This window comes from Aulonocara sp. 'chitande type north' Nkhata Bay, linkage group LG19 (assembly GCF_057382095.1).
Source record: "Aulonocara sp. 'chitande type north' Nkhata Bay isolate Kocher_YH1m ecotype deep benthic linkage group LG19, A_spYH_male_GT1.1, whole genome shotgun sequence".
Lineage (NCBI taxonomy): Eukaryota > Metazoa > Chordata > Actinopteri > Cichliformes > Cichlidae > Aulonocara > Aulonocara sp. 'chitande type north' Nkhata Bay.
The window spans coordinates 14,138,264-14,145,673 of NC_141362.1; positions in this window are offsets into that span (position 1 = coordinate 14,138,264).

Consider the following 7,410-nt stretch of genomic DNA (forward strand, 5'->3'; position numbering starts at 1 on the left):
TCTAACACAGATATGAAAATCACCTTTGAACAAACCACGCCTGTGCTGACCTGTAGCTCATAATAATCTACTTCCTGCAAGCTACTGTATGACCAAAAGAGAGAGGGCCTAGAGAGAGTTTCACTTCATTCAAGTGACCCTCCACTAGCCCATATTTATGTGTATCACAGTCTTATACGTTTATGTGTTTATGGTATCCACTTTCATGTTTAGAGAACAGCAGTTGCTGTTAATGGTTAGCCTGTCAGCAGTAAAATTGAAAGTACTCACTGCTTGCAGTAGAGTAGAATAGAATAGAGTGCCTTTATTGTCACTAGACAGATGTACAATGAGATACAGAGCATCTCCTGCTCACTATGGCTGTGCTTCTTGTTGGCTTCCAGTATTTGCAGTCCTCACAGTATGACTGAAATCTGTTTTTTATATCTTTGTGTGAACCTCAAAAGTTCTATAGTTGATAAATAACTGTTGCCATAAAAAAAAATCAACATTAGTCACCATTTTGAGATGATCTCAGCAGACACAGTGACGTGCTGAACACATTTAAGAAATCATTCTTTGTTTCTTAAAACAAAGCCCATATATTATATTTGTGTGACAGCCATCCTAAACCAAATTTGTGCCCACACACCTGTCAGACAAAGAGCCACTTTACCCCGTCTGACCCGATTTACTTAGTTAATTACCTTTAAGCAAACATACAAAGAAAACCCCTAATAAGACCTGTTACTGGGAGTCACATGGTCAGTAAACTGTCAGCGTATGTGTCGCTTTAGAACAAACATCCTATGAAATATAGACGTTTGAAGCAAAGTGTCCTGCCCTAAACAGCAGCATGAAATTTATAAATTGAGCACATGGCTTGGACGTATCCCAGGCTAATGTAAGGTGTGTGCCAACTACCATGACACACCTGCCACCATTAGCGTTAGACTTAATGATTATTCACTGTGTAAACAATAGCAGGCACACAGTTGCTTTCTGGTGCTGCTAAGCCTTGTTTAGTTAATAGGTCAAATTTAACAACTGAACTGACATTACACTGGCAAGTCAAGCTGAACTCTCTGTGACTGAAGATACTAAAGGAACCAATATTGTATTTATAGTTAACCTTTTTTCAAAAAGAAAGTGAAAAAATATGGTTAAAAATAGTTTCTTGAGTCCAGAAGGGCAGCGTCAGCCTACTTTAATGAGCAAAGTTGATTCAAAGGGTAATGAAAGGAATAAAATATTATATAGGCTGAGATACAGCTACTATTGGTCTGTGTATTATCTGTCAATCCATTCACAATTTAATTCAAGTCATAACTGAATGTTTGTGGTATAGAATAAGAAGTATTTACTAACTCATATTGAATATTATCACCCGTTAATGTTAATTATGTTAATTATGTGTTATAATTTATTTTAATGTGAGATGGGTACATTTGCGTGCTACCATCTGCACGGTAGCATGCAAAGAACAACTATAATCTCCCATATTTTAAAACATGTTTAAAAATGTCATCTTTGGACTTTAATACAGGGAATCTGTTACCTGTCTGTCATGAGAGCTCCACCCTGAAACTACACCTTAAAAACACAAAGGCAGATGCACAACAGACGACATCTGCTTTCTACATTTTGACTCTCAAAAAAACAGTCAAATTACTTTGTTTAGACAACGTTTTAAGGTGATTTGAATGTGCTAGTCATCTTTTTTCATAAAGACTATGTGAAAAGTGGATTTATATTTGAATCATTCAAAATGTCATGGTCCCTGTGCCCCGCTGGTCAATCCTCTATTGGGCAATATGTTTGTGGTTTGTTTGCTCTCTCGCCCTCTCTCTCTCACTCTCTCTCTCTCTCGCCACGGCGATGCTCACTGCGGGCTCCCGCTGCTGGCCCACACACCTGCTCATCACCACACCGGCCGCTGATCCCAGCTGATTACTGCACTACTTAGATGGCGAGTCTGCACTAGTCTTCGCTGGATCGTTGAGCTATCAGTGTCAGTTAGACTTGTGTTTCGGCTAACCTTCACCTTGAGAATTTCTTATTATTATCCTGCTAACCCGACGTTTTGTGTGTAGATCGTTTTTGGAACCCGATGCGGAGAGGAGTGATTGAAGGGGGAACGTTTTGTACAGAAAGTGTGGAACACCCTTCTCCCAACCCTGTTTCCCACGGACCCTGGCGACCCGGACCCGTTTCCCCTGCACGTTGTATATAGCCACTTGGTGTATGTGTTCACTGTAAATAAACGCACTGTCCTTCACTTAAAGGAAAACCCTGGCCTGCGCCTGAGTCTCTTTCGGAACCCCTAACAGAACGATCCAGCCATTATGGACTCAGCAGGACAGGACCCCGTGGGCCGGGCTCTGGCCGCCCAGGAAGCCGCGCTGGCCCGCCATGAACAAATGCTCGGGCAGCTACGGCAGGATGTCGCCGCATTGACCCTGGCGGTGGCGCAGTTAATACCGCTGGAGGGAAATGCGCAACCAGGGAATCCCCAGCCGCCCAGCCCGGCTCCCCAGGCGGCACCGCCCGCCGTAGCGTCAGGTAGCTCACCGCGGGTCGGTACGCCGTCTGACGGACCTTTACCCACACCGGAACCATTCTCGGGTGAGTCTGACAAATGTGCCGGATTTTTGGCTCAGGTGTCTCTGACGTTTCGCGAGCTGCAGCGTTTTCATAGCAACGATGGGGCGAAGATCACTTATTTAGTTCAACTTCTGAGGGGCCGTGCACTAAAGTGGGCCCAGGTTGTGTTAAACTCTGATCCTGTCATCACCTACGCTGACTTTCTCTCCAAATTTAAGAATGTGTTTAACCCAGGCACCGGGGCAGAGGCCGCTGCTCTCCGTCTCCTCAACTTCAAACAAGGTAGGAGAAGCATGTCTGAATACGCTATCGACTTCTGGATTCTGGCAGAAGAGGCAGGGTGGAATCAGGAGGCGCTACGGAGCACGTTGCTGAACAATATCAGAGAAGAATTAAGGGACGAGCTAATCATGCGTGATCTCCCTGCCTCCTTTAATGAGCTAATGTCCCTGTGCATTAAGGTGGATGAGCGGTTACGGGCTCGCCGGTCGCAGCGGAACTACAACCTCCATGAGGCTGCGGGAGTCTCTGGCACCGGCGCCATGGCGGATGCCGGCCCCTCCCGGACTCACGAGAGCGGGGACGGAGAGGAACCCATGCAGCTGGGCGGCTCCCATCTCACCGCGGCGGAGCGTCAGCGCCGGATTACCGCCGGTGAGTGCCTCTATTGTGGTCACAGGGGACATGTTGTGGCTACCTGCCCTTCGCGGGCAAAAGGGCGCGCCCGCCAGTGATGGTAGGAGTACTGGTGGGCGAGCTGAGCCAGGAAGAAGCTCCTCCCCGTTTAACACTATCGGCCACGCTTTCCATTCACTCTAAGAGCCGCTCCCTATCGGTGTTAATCGACTCTGGGGCGGAACAAAACTTTATTGACTGTCAGTTAGCCCGGCAACTTGGGTTACTATTGGAGCCCCTGCCTCATGCATTACATGTTACGGCATTGTCAGGTCAACGCCTTCCAGACATCACTCTGGTGACGGAGCCTGTCGAGCTCACCCTCTCTGGCAATCATTCTGAAGAAATCTGTTTTTTGGTGTTTAAAGCAACTCGCACTCCACTAGTTCTCGGCCATCCTTGGCTACAACAGCACAACCCTCACATAGATTGGCTAAAGGGGCGTGTCACTGGGTGGGGGGAGGACTGCCACATGACCTGCCTTAAAGCAGCCTCGCCTCCAAGCACTGAAACGCCCTCTCCTGGGGTATTGAAATCAGCTGATTTAACTAATGTGCCCTCTGTTTATCACGACCTAGCTGAGGTGTTTCAAAAGGCCCGCGCCCAGTCACTTCCTCCGCATAGACCCTATGACTGTGCTATCGAACTGCTCCCGGGAGCTCCTTTACCCACCAGTCGGCTATATAGCATCTCACTTCCAGAACGAGACGCTATGGACAAGTACATCACGGAATCCCTGGCTGCCGGCCTCATTCGGGCCTCCACCTCTCCAGTCGCGGCAGGCTTCTTCTTTGTCGAAAAGAAGGATAAAACCCTCCGGCCATGCATTGACTATCGCGGATTAAACAACATCACAGTAAAAAATAAATACCCTCTGCCGCTCCTCAGTTCGGCCTTCGAGCTCCTCCAGGGGGCTACTGTTTTCACCAAACTGGATTTGCGAAACGCATACCATCTGGTTCGCATCCGTGAGGGCGATGAGTGGAAGACCGCCTTCAACACCCACCTCGGCCACTTCGAGTACCTTGTCATGCCCTTTGGTCTCACTAACGCCCCTGCGGTGTTCCAAGCCCTGGTGAACGACGTGCTCAGAGACTTCATTAACCGTTTTGTTTTTGTCTATCTAGATGACATCCTGATCTTTTCCAGAAACCAATCCGAGCACGAGACCCATGTCAGACAGGTCCTGCAACGACTCCTCGAAAACCGATTGTTCGTCAAAGGAGAAAAGTGTGAGTTCCACGTCTCCACCGTTGCATTCCTGGGGTACATAATCGACCAAGGAAACCTCCGCCCGGACCCTGTGAAGGTAAAAGCCGTTGTTGAGTGGCCGGAACCTCCTAATAGGCACCAACTGCAACGTTTCCTTGGGTTTGCCAACTTTTACCGGCGGTTCATTCGGGACTTCAGCCGAGTTGCCTTGCCGCTGACCCAGCTAACCTCTCCCAAGCTTCCTTTTCAGTTGAACAAAGAAGCTCAGGCAGCTTTCCAAGAACTGAAGAAACGATTCGCCTCAGCCCCCATCCTGATCCAACCCGACCTCACGCAGCCATTTGTGGTCGAGGTCGACGCGTCCGACTCAGGGGTTGGAGCGGTTCTGTCGCAACGGAAGGATGGTAAGCTCCACCCTTGTGCCTTCTTCTCCCGCCGTCTGTCCCCTGCAGAGAGAAACTATGATGTCGGGGATCGGGAACTGCTGGCGATAAAACTAGCCCTGGAGGAGTGGCGGCACTGGTTGGAGGGCACGGCTCAGCCTTTCCTCGTCTGGACAGACCACAAGAACCTGGCATACCTACAATCAGCTAAGAGGCTCAACGCTCGACAGGCCAGGTGGGCCCTGTTTTTCACCCGTTTCCACTTCTCCATCTCTTACAGACCCGGTTCCCGGAATGTCAAACCCGACGCCCTGTCCCGTCAGTTCTCAGTCTCGGAGGACACCACTGAGCCCGCTCCCGTTCTCCCCGCCACCTGTGTCGTGGGCGCCATCTCCTGGGGGATCGAAGCAGCCATTCGGGAGGGAGGCTCAGGTGTCGGAACCGGATCCGGGAGGTGGGCCAGCCCAACGGCTCTACGTCCCTCAATCAGCACGTTCTCAAGTACTTCAATGGGCCCACACTGCCCGCTTTACGTGCCACCCAGGGGTCCACCGCACTATCAACTTCCTCCAGCGCTACTTCTGGTGGCCCTCTCTGACTAAAGACGCTCGGGAGTACGTCTCCGCCTGCGCGACCTGTGCCCGGAATAAACCGTCTCATCAGCCGCCCGCTGGACAGCTCAATCCCCTGCCGACTCCGTCCAGGCCGTGGTCCCATATAGCTTTGGACTTTGTAACCGGACTGCTGCAATCAGCAGGCAACACTGTCATACTTACCATCGTAGACCGTTTTTCTAAAGCTGCCCACTTCATAGCTCTACCCAAGCTTCCCACGGCCATGGAGACCGCACGACTGCTTACCCGTCATGTGTTTCGTTTGCATGGGATCCCGGAAGACATTGTGTCTGACAGAGGCCCCCAGTTCACGTCTGGCGTCTGGAAGGAATTCTGCTCCTCATTAGGAGCAAAGGTCAGTCTGACCTCCGGTTACCATCCCCAAAGCAACGGTCAGTGTGAGCGAGCTAACCAAGAGCTCGAGGCAATGTTGCGGTGCACAGCGTCCTCCAACCAGTCCATCTGGAGTGATGAACTACCCTGGATTGAGTACGCCCATAACAGTCTGACTTCCTCCGCCACTGGTCTGTCTCCCTTCGAGGTCTCACTGGGTTTCCAGCCACCTCTCTTCCCCTCTGTCGAGGGTGAGTATTCTGTACCATCTGTCCAGGCCCATCTACGTAGGTGCCGACGAGCTTGGCGGGCCGCACGGACGGCGTTGCTGCGCACAAAGGACCGAACCAAACAGACCGCAGATCGCCGCCGCACACCAGCTCCAGCATACAGCGTGGGACAAAAGGTATGGCTGTCCACACGCTTTGTTCCTCTCAGGACTGAGTCCAAGAAGCTCAACCCAAACTTCATTGGTCCTTTTGAGGTTTCGGCGCTGATCAACCCCGTCTCTGTGAAACTCCGGCTGCCGCGCAACATGAGGATTCACAATGTGTTCCACGTCTCCCAAATCAAACCTGTCCGGAATAGCCCTCTGTGCCCTCCTTCCGGGCCCCCTCCGCCCGCCCGGCTTGTGGACGGCTTGCCCGCCTATTCCATCACGCGGATTATGGACTCTCGCCGCCACGGGCGTGGCTTCCAGTACCTTGTGGACTGGGAGGGCTATGGCATTGAGGAGCGGTCCTGGGTTCCGCGGGCCGCTGTCCTGGACAAGCGTATGCTGCGGGCCTTCCATCTGTCTCATCCTGGTAAGCCTGGTGGGTCGCCGGGGGGCTCCCGTTGAGGGGGGGGGTACTGTCATGGTCCCTGTGCCCCGCTGGTCAATCCTCTATTGGGCAATATGTTTGTGGTTTGTTTGCTCTCTCGCCCTCTCTCTCTCACTCTCTCTCTCTCGCCACGGCGATGCTCACTGTGGGCTCCCGCTGCTGGCCCACACACCTGCTCATCACCACACCGGCCGCTGATCCCAGCTGATTACTGCACTACTTAGATGGCGAGTCTGCACTAGTCTTCGCTGGATCGTTGAGCTATCAGTGTCAGTTAGACTTGTGTTTCGGCTAACCTTCACCTTGAGAATTTCTTATTATTATCCTGCTAACCCGACGTTTTGTGTGTAGATCGTTTTTGGAACCCGATGCGGAGAGGAGTGATTGAAGGGGGAACGTTTTGTACAGAAAGTGTGGAACACCCTTCTCCCAACCCTGTTTCCCACGGACCCTGGCGACCCGGACCCGTTTCCCCTGCACGTTGTATATAGCCACTTGGTGTATGTGTTCACTGTAAATAAACGCACTGTCCTTCGCTTAAAGGAAAACCCTGGCCTGCGCCTGAGTCTCTTTCGGAACCCCTAACACAAAACAAAAGCAACCATGAACTCACAAAAACTCAAACCCTGGATTCAAAACCGAGCTATTTTCCCATCTTTGCCGTATTAGGTTTTGCATTTATCATTAATCATTCTTGGACAACAACAACAACAACAACAACAACAATCTTTATTTATAGAGCACATTTAAAAGCCAAGGGCATGCCAAAGTGCTTTACATAAAAGA